The sequence below is a fragment of the Capsicum annuum genome, chromosome 3 (genome assembly GCF_002878395.1).
Source record: "Capsicum annuum cultivar UCD-10X-F1 chromosome 3, UCD10Xv1.1, whole genome shotgun sequence".
NCBI classification, from domain to species: Eukaryota; Viridiplantae; Streptophyta; class Magnoliopsida; order Solanales; family Solanaceae; genus Capsicum; species Capsicum annuum.
Genome location: NC_061113.1, coordinates 34580916 through 34596368, shown reverse-complemented (window position 1 = coordinate 34596368; position 15453 = coordinate 34580916).

Genomic DNA, 15453 nt, shown 5'->3' with positions numbered 1-15453 from the left:
CAATATGGTCCTTTTCAAGATTCTTGCTATCAAGTGCAGCACAAGCATGCACACATGGTATCTCATCCAATTGGAATGCATGACAAGAATATTTTTTTTCCTTTAGACAAACTATAAAATGTTTCTCCTTATCGTGGACAGTATAGACGTACTCTAACGCTGGTATAACCTGAAAATATTAATACATAAAAAATATTATAGAAAAAAAATACTACAGTAAAATTTGCTACAGATTAGCAAATGTATTTTTTTCCCAAAGCAGCAAATGCATATTACTAAAGAATATATACATATTTTTTTGCATTACAACACATAGATTTGTTATAATTTTAATAATTTGTATATTAAGATATGTTTCATACAACATATAAAAATTCAAGAAGATATAACATTAAATGATTATATCTATTTTGTCATACCTTCATACGTGTACACTCTGCTTCATTCTGTTAGAGAATTGCTTGAAATTTTCCAATAAGATCTGTGCATATGTACAATGCCTCCTGTCTGTTTTCACAGTTTCATCTACCAAACATCAATCTAACTTCCTCTAAAAAATCATATATTGGAAGTTCTCTAGCTGATACCAGTGCAGCATTAATTGACTCTGAAATATTTGATGTTAAGGTCCATCCCCTATGAACTGTTGCATATGACCTATCCCACTTATCCTATCTCGCCAACTCCAAGTAATTCTTCACTCTAACATCAACTAGCTCCACTTTCTCCATTAAATTATGAAATTCAGACTTTGAGTATGATTTCGCCATGATATAAAAGATTTCAGACAATGCATCATGTGACTTCCTAAAATTTTTTTTCACATTACCCCATAGATGCCACATACAAGCGTAATGTGGTACAGTATTGTACACTCCATCAACAACTTTTATAATACTTGGGTTACGATCGAAAACTACACACATATGTTCTCTTTCACCGTATGCTTTCTTTAGATTCTGAAAGAACCATGTCCAGGATACATCATTTTCAGAATCTACTATTCCATATGCCAATGGAAATATATGGCCTGAACATGAAACAAATACATAAAAAGTACGATATATACAAACATTAAAAAAATCATAAGTATTTTTCAAATACATACAGTTGGGAACAAGTTTAACTGGAATTTAAAATATAAACATAACTAAAACCTATAATACATATAAATATATATGGAACTATATCCTACTCCCAATCAACATCCACAAAAAAATTAAATAAGTACTCTATAAGAATATATAACTTACCGATTATGTGAATGAAATTTATTTCATAAACATAATTCACAACTTTAATATAAATTCATATATCTAAAACACAACAAATAGATAGTACAAATATAAATATGCTGCATATATATATATATATATATATATTATAAACATATACATCTATTCATAGAGTCAAATACATTTCGAGAATAGCTTACCGGCTCCATCCATGGTACATGCAGCTACAAATGTGCCATTTTATAGTCCTCTAAGACAACTTGCCTCAACAACTATCACAGGTCTACAGTGATCGAACCCTTGTATGAATGTAGTTAGTGCGACAAAAATATACAAAAACTCATTATCTTCATGCTTTTTCATTCGTATATGTGAACCTGGATAAGTAGTGTTCAAAACATGAATGTATGCAGGTAGTTTTCCGTATGATGCCGAAGGTTTTCCTCTCAAATCTTCAAGTTCTTGTTCCTTAGCTCGCCAACACATAATATACGTCAAATTCATTCTAAGGTCTTCCTTCATGTCACTTCTGATTTCAGTCGCACTGTACTTTCTTTTATGGTTTTTAAACTTTTGTTTCACCATACCTCCAATCAACTTACTAGTAGCATGAAACTTAGGATAAATCTTATCCTTTATCAGACATGTGTGTTTGGTTAAGAATTCTCTAACACAAAACTTTCCTATTTATTGATATAAGATGCACGGAATAAAAAATCACAATTATGTGATTTGCATATTAATGTGTAACTGCAAAAAAAAACGATGTAATGTAATTTACAACATGTACAAAAAATAATAATATATATGTATTTTTTAAATACATATGCTGCAATAAAATTTAACAAGAAGTAAACAACAAATTTTACAAACATGACAAACTTACCAGGTTTTACTTGATCTAACAGATCATGATTGAAACTTCTCTCGAATCGTGTAATCCTTCATCACAGATTTTAACACCCTTTTCGAGATTTAAACTTGTTCAACCTCAATATGTTTGTGATGTGGGTCCTAGATAATTTCTTTAGTTGCGTCAATATCTAATACATCCAAACATTCATCTGAATTAGTAACTATCAATGCTCTTTTAGTACTTGTATTCACAACGTTACGAGCAGTGATAGATAAATTCATACTCGCAACGTTACATATTGATGAACTAACGAATTCATTGAAACTATTCTTTTCTGAAACACTTATGTATAAGGGCAAAGCACTCATTGCCTTTACATCCCTTTTCTGCATAATGTAGACCTTCAAACCATGTCATTACGTATACATAGTTTACCTTCAATATCTGTTAACTGATATTCAATTTGAATGCTTTTGCATGTCAAATCGACATCCATGTGCGAAGCTAGTACTTCGCGCAGTTGGTTGTATGAAGCGTTTATGCTAAACAATATTGCATCACTGATGTAATCTTCATATTATTGTCCAATGTTGTTCATACTACCAGTATGTTTAATGAAAACAGGTATGCTTCCCATCGTCAAGATCCAGAACACTACAAAATATTAAATACAAATTAAATTATATAATATGTACTGCATATAATTAATAATTTGTATATACACAAACAAAAAAAAATTCCCACGAAAAATCATTTAGTTTAGTTTAGTTTCATACATAAATGACTAAAAAAAAAATCTTTGATGTTTGAGAAAAAAAGTAGAAAAAAAAATTTTCACCCACAACTTATAAAATTCAGAATACAATATATAAAATTTAACCATACCTGTAATCGTTGAGTTGATTATTCAAATATTCTTCATAAAATACAGAGTTCATCAATGATATTCCAATCTCTCAATTTTTTTAAAAAAATGCTTTTAACCGATATATGACTCTTCAACACTTAACCACAAAACTAACATTTTAATTTTTATTCAGGTCAAAAATATAGAGTTTTAGTCATCAGTGATTAGTTAAATCAATCGACAACATTAATAAAAATCAGTTATATGAATTCTGTATTTTTATCTCGCTCTATTGATATTTAGTTTACTCTAGATATTTAAAGAACTCGTAGTATTTCTACTACATTGTTAACCTATTGCAATCCTCCTTATTTGAATATAAAGCAACAACATATGACAAAACTAGACCCTTATGGTCAGCCACTTTTCGGACCCACTCCTAGCGAGAGTTTTAATGCACGGGATGAAATACTTGGTAAAACTCACATTTGACATTGCTTAAAGCGACCAAATTGAGAGTGGGCGATCAAAATGGTCCCTCCATTATTTAAAATACCAAATTATGTCATGTATTGAAAATGACACCAAAATAGGCTTAACTCACTTTTTTCTTATGAGTTTTACCCTTTTGTCTTAACGAAAGTTTGGTAATGGAGTTAACTTTTAGCAAAAGTGTAAAACTCATAAAAAAAAAGTGAGTTATCCTTTTAATTTTACAAAAATCACATAATATGTGAGTTATATATTTATTTTTATAAAACTCACATGTTATGTGAGTTATCTATTTTTATTTTTATAAAACTCGCGTATTATGTGAATTACAAAGCAATCATCACTTTTTATCAATCTTTGTGATGAAAAGAAATTTGGATATTGTCTGATTATAAATAAATTATAATCATCACTTTTTATTTTCATTCTTCTAAAAATTAAATCTACAAATTCTCTATAACCAATTGAAATTGGATATTTGGCATTGGACTTGGGAGAGATACTATAATATATTGTACTCCCCTAGTGAATAATTTCATAGTCCCCAAAAGGTGCACCTTTAACACATTCAGTATCCATTTTTAAGATTTGATCAAGTTTTGAAAAGAAGAATTAAATTTGAACAAGTTTGAAGAAGAATTGAATTTGAATAAGTTTGAAGAAGAAGAATTGAATTTGAATATGTTTGAAAAGAAGAATTGAATGAACAAAAAGAACGTATGTAGATGCATATATTTAAATAGGAGAATTTTGAGATCCATGAAAAAAATATTTACACATAGCTCATATTTTTGGTACCATATTCATATTTCACATCACTATAAAGTTGTGCACATAACTCATATATTTTTGGCGCTATATTAATATTTCACATCACTAATAAAAAACTATTAGACTAGGTTGTAGCATGTCTAAAATAGATAACTCACTTAAATGGTAAGTTAATTATTGGCAAAATGACCTTTTGGACCCTTGTACTATGTCAGTTTTGTATGTTGGACGCTTCTGCTTACATGTTTGTCATCTGAACTCATTAAAAAGCAAATTTTTAAACACAATGTTTGATGTGGCATCCTATGTGGCTGGGACCACATAGGAGTGTTTGTTTTAGTGTCCAGGCGCGCGTCAACCAAAATATTAAAGGGCCCCAATGGTCAAAAAGGGTTCAAACACCCATTATAAATGCTCCTTCTTCCTCATTTGCTTCCAATACCATTGTTGGAGCAATTTGAGCATTTTTTTCATCCGTTCTTCTCCATTTTTTCTCTCTCCAAGTTCTTGTTCATTAATTTTTTTTTTCTTGCTATGCTTGTAATATTGGAAAGTTAATTTTTTATGTAATTTTTTGCAACACCATGGCAGTTCAAATTTGTTATTGTGGACTTTACGCGGAACTTAAGATGTCAAGAACACCAACCAATTCGGGAAGAATGTTTTAGGGCTGTCAAAAATATTAGGTTGGTACTAGTTGTGGATTCTTTCGATGGGCCGATGAAAATGAACAATATAAAGGTAGACATTGAAGGCAACGAAGTCAATAAGGACTGGGAAGATATGGAAGGCACGGAAGATATGAAAGACCAAGCATTAGTATTAATATCATTATTATCATTATCATTGTCATGTGGTTTCTATCTGTTGTATTATTTAAGATGGCTTGATCTATGTAGTTGGTATGTACAATGAAACGAAATTAAAATTTAATGAGAAACACCATTGCCAACATAAAAAATCTGCAATATATAATTGGCATCAAAATACTTGTCTTAACAACATCAAAATGCTTGCCTTAACAACAATGAACCAGAAGTCTTAAAAAATTATCTTCACAACACTTGGGATCAATACAGAAAGAGAATTACACTAATGTGTTGCTTAAGTGCTTGTTGTGGATTGATTCTTGTTGGCTTGAGTGCTTGATGTGGCTTGAGTGGTTGGAGATGACTTTGCCTTTGATCTTTTGCTACTTTGTTGTTGTAGTTGTCTTTAAGTTATTGCAGCTCCACCTTTCCACCTTAGTCCATTTGGTTTGAAACCCAAGTCAATATTAGTTGGAACCAAACTAATAAGTGTTGGACTATGTAATACTCTATCAGTATTTTCAGACTATAAAAATAAAAAAAATCAATTATTCATGCACTAATTAAAACCCGTTAAATGTAAAGTACATTATATGAAACTTACCTCTCAACCACACTGCCACTTGGTCCAAACAGTACACCAAAACCTGCTTTTTTGCCTTCTTTTGCCTTGGTCTTTTATATACCAGATTTGCACCACCTCTAAAAGTTGTACTAGTCTTCCTCTTTTGGGCACCAACACTACTAGTAGACAACTGAGTTGTAGATTATGTAGTAGTAGCACCCACTGCTGAAATAGTAGTGGACATCACAATAGTTGCAGGCCTTATATCAGTTGTTGAGGCACGTGCAGGCCTCATACCACCAACTAAAACAGCATTTGCATGTCTTCCTGCAGCTGTTGGTGCACTGTGAGCATTTGTAGGCCTTCCTGAATATGTTGGTGCACTGTGAGCATTTGCAGGCCTTCCTGAACATGTTGGTGCACTTTGAGCATTTGAAGGCCTTCCTGCAGGCCTTCTGTTGCTTGATTTAGCATTTACAGGCATCTCTTCAGCTGTTGAAGCATTTGCATCTCTCTCAGCAACAACAGCTGCAGTACTAGTGCTGGCTTGCACACTTGGTTGACTGCCACAGCTACTACTGAAATCTTTTTCCTACAAAAAAATATGAAAAGGTTAAAAACACATTCAAAAAGAGTAAAATTCATCAATAAGAAATACTTTGGCTTACCAAAGTTGGACATCCTTTCTTGTTATGTCCAATACACTTGCACACAGAATATGTCATTTTTCTTCTTTTTCTTGTAGCCTTTCCAAACTTCTTCTTAACAGCTTCATCCTTAGCTTTTTTTCTATTTTTACCTGGCCTTCCTGGCACGGGAGTAATCTCAGGTGGCTCAATTGGTGGTCTTGTGCTTCTAGGTCACATGTTAATATTTGTCATTGGTTGAATATACTTTTCATATGCCTTCAGGTATGTTTCCCTTTGATACCAGTAATCAACATATGACTCCACATTTCATCCCTTGTAATGCATTGCAGCAATTGCATGTGCACAAAAAATTCCCTTTAGTTGCCAAGACCTACAACTACATTGCTTCCTCTTCACATTAACAACATGTGTATAAGGTGGATCACCAATCTCAAAGCTCATATCTCCATTAAATCTCACCTCACACTTAGCTGCATATTCAGCATTCTCTATAAGAACTTCCATAGCCATTGGTGATACATTAGTGATCCATTTTTCACAAAAATCTCTCATTTGATTCATTCTTTCCATGATTTTCCATCTTATTTCCTCCAATATAGTGATAATTGTCTTGAACCTAGCAGCTTAAATCCAACTATTGAAAGTCTCACAAATGTTATTTTCAACCACATCACACCTGCTATATTCCTTAAAAAAGGTCCTACACTATGCCTCTTTGTTGTACTTGAGCAAATCTTCCACAATTCCAATACCCAACTCACTCATTTCATTAAGTTTCTTTTGCAAGTACACTTCAAATAGGGCCCTTGCAACCTGTCAGAATTTTTTTCTCCTTTCCTCACCACTCCAAACCTGCTTCCAGTTGGCCCATATATGTCTAGCACACCATCTATGCTTAGCATTTGGCAGTAGATTAGTAAGTGCCAAATGAATACCCTATCAAAACATGTAAAACAGTAGTTAAACATTAAAGACATCATTGCAGCAAACTAGCCAGTAAAAAATAACTGAAAAATATAAACAGATGAAGAGTCATACCTTCTGCATATCAGACATGACTGTTAAGTCTTCACCCCCATTTTATTCAAGTTCCAAATCATGGTTGATGCACCTAAGAAACTATGACCATGTGTCCTTGGTTTCTTTATCAACCACAACCTATGATACAGGGTACATTTGATTATTTCCATCTTTGAAAATGCAAGACAACAAGATACCTTTACATACACCCTTGAGAAAGGCACCATCTAAACCAACTATTCTTCTGCAGCCCTCTTTCCATCCACTTTTTAAAGCCCCAAGACAAATGTAAATGCCCATAAACACCTCTTTTTCTAGAACTGCATTCTTGGATGTGCTAATAAATACAGTGGTACCAGGATTGGTGGTCCTCAACTGTTCAACATAGTCATACAACCTAGAAAACTCTTCAACAAAATCACCAAAATGTTCATTCATAATTTTGATTTTTGCCTTTCTACAGGTTGTTTTACTAACATATAGCCCATAGTCCTTTCTTAAAAGTGCTTGAATCTGATGTAATTTTATTGATGGATCACTCATAATCCTATCTTTGTAATGCTTACTAATCCACAAAGGGTTGTACATCTTATTTCTTGTCCTTTTAGAACACTTGTGTATAGGAAAGTAAGTTTTTACAGTAAAAAATCCTGTGTTATCAATACTTCCAAGAATAACCCAAGGACAACCCTTATGCTTACACTTAGCCCTTACCCTTTTCTTCTCATTAGGTTTCAACTTATGGTTCACACCGTTTTGAATAGAGTAACTCTGCAGTGCCTCTCTAAACTCAATAACATTCAAAAAAACCATATACAACTGAAAACATACCTTCTTTGCAGTTTTATCAAAGTATATCTTGCAAGAAAAAGTTCTAGGTAGTAGATCTACCATTTCATCATCATCAATAGGATCTCCTTCCTTTTCATCACTAATGTCACTACCCAGATCTGAACTATTAAAATAAGGGTCCACCCCACCCAGTTTACCTTCATATCTAACCCCTTTGTTCTTACAAATATCCTCAAAACCAGCATCTATATCTACTGATCCAAATGGTATCTCACCTACATTTACCCTATCAGCCTTTTCTTTTGCTTATTTTTTAATGTTAGCCTTTCTAACTTGAAGCAACTCTTCATCAAAATCACTCAACTCTTCAATATTTTCATCAACATCATAAAGTGAATCACCATCAGAATCAGTCCAATTAAAATCTAATTCAGAATCAGATGTTTAGAGTGGTATGTGGAGAAATCATTAAATTGACCTTCACCTAAGTCTTCACAAGAAACCTTAGCTTTTCCTTTTTTTGCCTTGGGAGGCTGATTTTCATTTGTATATTCATCTTTATTTATATCCAATGGAAGAGATGAAGACACATCAGCCCTATCAGGTTCAACAGGGGCTGCCACATCACCATTACTAAGTTGTAATAATGGTGGAGTGGCTGCCACATCATCATTAACAAGTATAGGTTCACTAATTTGGTGAACCACATATGCATCAACCAAATCTCCATATTTTAAACTACTGATAAGGCTTAAAACATCAACATAATTTTCTAACTTGTAATAATAGCCTTTTTTGTTTACTCTACACCAAAAGGTTTCAATTTTTTCCACATCTAAATCTGTTGCTAAGTTATGAAACAACATAACATGAAGCTCATCAACATCTACTCTAAATTTATCAGGAATACGAATTCCATTTTCATACCTTAAATCAGGGTCTGACAAAAAGACACCCCCATACATAAATTGAATTGTTACAATTATATCCATTTATTTAAAAAAACCCGCACAATGACAACATAACATATACATTAGGCAATTATCCACAAAGACCTAATTTTTAAACAAAAAACTAAGGAATAAAAACAACAATTCTGATTTTACCCAACAAACCCTAAAGTGTAATTGAAATAACCAAACATGCCATTGAAGGCACAAAACGGTTATACACACGTTTAATGGAGCATTAAACAACAAAAAATCAAAAGCCCCAAAATTTTTGGACCCAATTCTGAATTGGCCAAAAAACCCTAAAATTTTATCGAAATAAGAAAAAATGCCATCGAAGGCATAAAAACTGCAATTTATAGCTTTTATATGAGCATTAGACTACAAACAAACCAAAAGCTCCAAATTTTCGGTCTCAATTTTTTAGTTTACGAAAAAAATCGAAAACCCAAAATTCTAATCAAAACCAGAAATATGCCATTGAAGCCATATCATCACTACAAATACTAACTACAACAACACTACATGCGAAAAAGAATAAAATCATATAAAAAATTGCAGAAAAACATTCATAATCTGGAAAACCCTAAAATTAGTAGAACGGACCACCATTTAATCGACTACAAGCTTCACAATAAACAATCACATACTACAACTACACCAAAATGTTAAATACTTACAAGGATTGCAACAAGCTTCAACAACTATCAGCCTAAATTACCCTAAAATCGTGCTAATCTTTCAGTCTCGGATGAGAGAGAGCGGAGAGGCGAAGAAGAAGGCGCAACATGACCTAAATTTTAGGTCAAATTTTACTATTTATACTCTTCACACGTCATTTCATACGTTGAAATTATTTTATACAAAATTAATGACATGCCAGCGATTGTGCAACAGCATAGCTGAGTAGACCGACAAAGGGTTTAAAATGTTGCTTTTTAATGGGTTCAAGGGTTCAAATGATAAACATATAAGTAGAAGCGGCCAACTTACAAAACTGACATAGTACAAGGATCCAGAAGGTCATTTTGCCTTAATTATTTTATATTTGAATATCTCATATAATTAGTGAGCTTTATAAAATAAAAATAAATAACCCACATAATATGTGAGCTTTATAAAATAAAAATAGATAACTCAAATAATATGTGAGTTTTATGAAAATAAATATATAACTCATATGTTAAAAGGGATAACTCACTTTTTTTGTGAGTTTTACACTTTTTTCTAAAGATAAACTCCGTTATCAAACTTCTGTTAAAAGAAAAGGATAAAACTCACAAAAAAAGTGAGTTAAGCATATTTCATTTTAAATACATGACATACTTTAGTGTTTTAAGTAAAGGGTAACTTACATAAATCCCTGAATCTTTAAGAGATATTGTCACGATCCAAAAATGAGGGTCATGATGGCACTTGTCACGGCGTACCTTGACAAGTAAGCCTATTACCCAAACTCATACGAAATGAGAAAAAGATAGAAATATCTCAAGGAAAGGTTTCTAGAAAGAAGCCGAACCATATAAATAATCATAACAATGTGGAAAGAACTTATCCAAATTATCAATCATGCCCAAAACCAGGTGTCCATAGTGAAAGACTACTAATACAATTCAAGAGTCAAATAATCAAAAAAAAATAATCATAAAGGAATAATAATTGTCTCCGAATACTAATAAAGACATAACTACTATAGAAAGATAGAGGTGAACTTCGGACGCATGAATGTCCAACCGTTATCTTGGAAGCCTCAACAATCACGCGAGTCAATCAAGTTGAGGCGCTCTCGATCGAGGACCTGCACCGAAAGGGCATAATAGGCATGAGTACGGTCCATTTGTACTCAGTAGGTATCATAGGCCAACCAAGCAAAGTAGTAAATAAAGTATACAAAATATACATTAAGGGCACGTCACCTGCAATCAGAAAATGTCCTACAACGATAGCTCATACCGCTTGTACTAACAGTTCTAATATATCTCACATATATTACAACAACACACCAAGATATAGAATACAAATATACATTATGTCACATATAAATAGAACAAGAGGGAACATGTAGATACACGATCATCAAATACAAGTAAAGAAAGGTAAGACAAATACATAGATGACAAGTCAATAAGACAATACAACACAACATAAACACAAGTAAGTGTAATGTATATGATAATGATGATGATGGTGCACGAGGTCGTCACAAACCTCCAGAATCGTCGTACAATCCCCGTATACACCCACGGAGGCAAGTCTCCTAATGCAGGACCCATGAGGGGTCTGTCAACTCGTATACAATCCACATATATCATATCTCCTTTTTGGCATATCCCTCGAAAAGAGTTTTATAAGGTGTTACAATATCTTTTAAAAAGGTATTGCCAGTGTTTCTCAGATGTTGCCACGGTGGTACCAATATTTCATGAATGAGTATGATATGAAGATGTAATGCTCACAACCAATCACAATGAGTATTTCCACAAACAACCACATGATGTATTTCCACAAACAACCACATGATGTATTTCCACAATCAACCACAATGATACTTTTCCACAACCACATGAGCCAAAATTCACTCATTATTTTCATATCATCCATGAATTTTCACATGTCTCATTTGTCAATAAAGTATGAATATAATCACAATACACCAATGGTACAACATTAAGCATTTTAATCAACATAATATAATTATTCATACGTATTCAAGGCTATCAATATCACATAGAACCCCACACGGTCACATATATCATAAAATATCTCAGTTTCGACAATTACATCACATATAAGCCCCCACACGAGCACAACACATAGATAGTCATTTTTCATGTTTAGTTTCCACCTTTAGCATATATTTTTTACCATCATTTACTCCCCAGTCCAATCTGAAAGAGTTAAGCCATAACCTACCTCAAAAGTTGAAATCGGTCCGCTACACTTGAACATGCGACCTTACTTTTCACTAACAATCCTGAACTCCACTAAAAATATCAAATATAAAATCTCTGCATCAAGACAAAACCAACGACACCCATATTAACTATCTTTTGTCCGGAGTCAAAACGGACCCCCAAAATGGATTTTCGATAAAAAAAAGGGCAAAATCAAAACTTTACTTCAAAAACATGTTCCCCATATTTTTAGAAACCACAGCTGAAAACCCAAGTTAAATTGAGTAAAAAATGGGGTTCAAATCGAAGAAAAATTATTTGGAGCTTTACCGCGTAAAATCTTGGAAATTCGGGTTAAAATCAAGAAACAGAGTTGTTTTGAAGGTTAAATTGATGAAAAACTTGTAATTACAAGATAAAAATATTATTAAAGTGGAAGGAGTGAAATTTGGGTTTAAAATCATGTCCTAAGAATTTTGGAGTTTTGAGAAATTAATCAAGAAATTACTAAGAAATAGGCGAATTCTTACCTTTAATCCGTAATAAAATCAATAAAAAAGTATTAATCTAGCTTCCCAAACTCTCACAAACTTTACTTTTAAGCTCCCACACTATTTTAGGGTTTAACTCCCAAGAGCCAAGATGAAAATGAGCAAAATGGGCCAAAAAGGGTGAAAAAGTTATTATTTATTGCAGATTTTCTGCAATAGCTGTGCAATTTTTTTTCCCTTAAGTCGATGGACTTCGACGGGGTGCCCGGGATTCGTTCAGAGTCTGATTTATGCAAATGAATTATGCGACCATACTAAATTCGACGTTCCCGACGCGATGGAGATATCATATTTTCAAAAAAACGTCGTTTTCACAAAGTGGACCCTCAAAATCTGAAATTAAAATTTTTCAAACCGAGAGTAGAAATGAGATTTAAAAGTCGTAAAATCATACCAAACATGCTATAACCCTAAAATCGACATTCCAAATCTGTTGGCGAAGTTGTATTTTTCATACAAGGTTGTTTCAATCAAATGTGGGTTCCACACTCATATTTTCAATTTTTCAACCTTCTAACCACAACAACAACAACAACAAACCCAGTGTATTCCCATAAAGTGGGGTCTGGGGAGGGTAGAATGTACGCAGTCCATACCACTACCTCCAAAGAGGTAGCGATCAATAGGTCAAAATGAGCTCAGGAGCACTGGGACTCAAACCAAAGGTCTATCTAGCCTAAAATCGATATTCCAGACCTATTGGTGCAGTCCGTTTGGCCATCTATCGCACGAAGTTAAAGATATTCACATAAGTCCAAAATAATGATCTCAAAGCCATAAAAAACCACAATATGGTATAAATAATACCAAAATGCATCAAAAATCATGTCAATCACTCCCACACACCAAAATATCATAATGCAATTATGGGGAGGAGTAAAACAGTCAAATCACACAAAATCACAAATTTCACATATTTCGTCAAATTTTTAGGTCATTACAGATATTACATAAAATCCTGACTATTTTGTTAATTATATTTTATCCCTATTTTTTAAAATGGTGATACATATGATATATGATGATACATATCAAAAAAGTGATACATTTAAAACTAACAAGATATTTATTTAAGGAAATAATAAATTCTCTTTTATTCATTGTATTCTTTTATTTAAGGAAGAATATCTAATTTTTCTCTTCTTTTAGATTTAATTTAGGTGTATTACTTATGTTTCTCTTTTTTCGTCTTTAATTATGAAAGATATATTTTTTTTTGGTCTTTTTTCTCTTTTTTCGTCTTCAATTTTAGTCTGTTTTTTTAGATTTAATTTAATTATGTTTCAATTCTGGTTTTAGTCTTTTTTTTTAAAAAAATATTATTACTTTTGTTTCCTACACTGACTACACCATTACATTTCATTAATAACATACGAATCACCCAATAATTGAAATAATAATTGTATCTACCATATGAATCACCATAATACCATATATATCACCCATTAATATCATATGAATCACCCAATAATCACCATAATACAATATATATCACCCATTAATATCATATGTATCACCCGTTAAAATCATACAAAATATATCTATCGTATGAATCACCATAATACCCATATAATGATATCATATTTATGAATCGCCATTAAAAGAATAAACATGTATGAGTAACTAAATAAATTTATATATGTATCTATAGATTTAAAAAAAATGGGAGAGATTTTAGGAGAGAAAAAAAAGTTGCATGCATTAATGGAGGAGAAAAACTCAGGAAGTAAGACGATTTAAGCATTAATGGAAGAGAAAAAATCAGTCGGGAAGATGATTTAATTATTGATAATTAGGGAGATATTTTAGGAAAGAAAATCTTGAATGAGTTAATGGTGGAGTAAAGATAGAATGTGAGGTTTTCTTGATACTAGTTTAGGTGTACGCGTTTTGCGTGTGTATCTTACTTTAATGAGTTCAAACTTACATTAAATATAATATTTGTTTAAATAATAAAGATGAATATAATAATTAAATTTAATATCTTTTGAGTATGTAAAGATGGAGAATTTATTTATTAAACCTAATCTTTACCAAAAATATTTTTAAAAGTCGATCGACATTCATCTACCATCTGTAAATTGCAACAAAATAATACAATGATAGAGACCTCAAAATAATACAATTAAATCTAATCTTTACACACAAAATTTTTTTCAAAGTTGTCTGACACTCATCTACCACTTGTAAACAATAATGAAATAATACGATAATAGAGATATCAAAATAATACAACTATACCTAGCCTTTACATAAAAAAAATTCTCAAAGCCGACCAACATTTATCTATCACCTGTAAACTGCAACAAAATAATATGATAAAAGTGATATCAAAATAATACAATTACACTTAAATTTTACACATAAGAATTTCTCAAAGCCGATCGAGATTCATCTACGCACTGTAAACTACCACAAAATAACAAACTAATAGAGATATTATGATAATACAATTAAACCTAACATTTACCTAAAAATAATTTTCAAAGCCGACCCACATTCATCTAGCATCTGTAAATTAAAATAAAACAATAAGATAATAAAGATATCAAAATAATACAATTAAATCTAACTTTTACACAAGAAATTCTTCAAAGCCAACCGACATTCATCTACGACTTGTAAACTATAAAAAAAATATAATAGTAAGCACAAAGCTTTGATTTTGACCCAACTAATTCTTGTCAAAGCGAAAATTTTGATCCTAAAGAATGATTTTGAATGAAAACAAAGAAGATATATATATATATATATATATACACACACGTTGAATTCTATTATGCTGACAAAAACAGTGAAGAAGTTGAGGGTTAGAAAATCAAGCATCCACCATCTAGACATGTCATCGAATCAAGTTAGATGAACATCAATCATATTCTCCCAATAGGCAAGCCGGTTTGTTTTCTAGTTTAACGTACATCTCAATATTTATAGAATAATTTTCTTAATGGAGTCTTATTTTAGAAGTATTTTTCTAATTGAACAGTAGAAAGAAAATATTAATTAGTTTTTCTACCATAT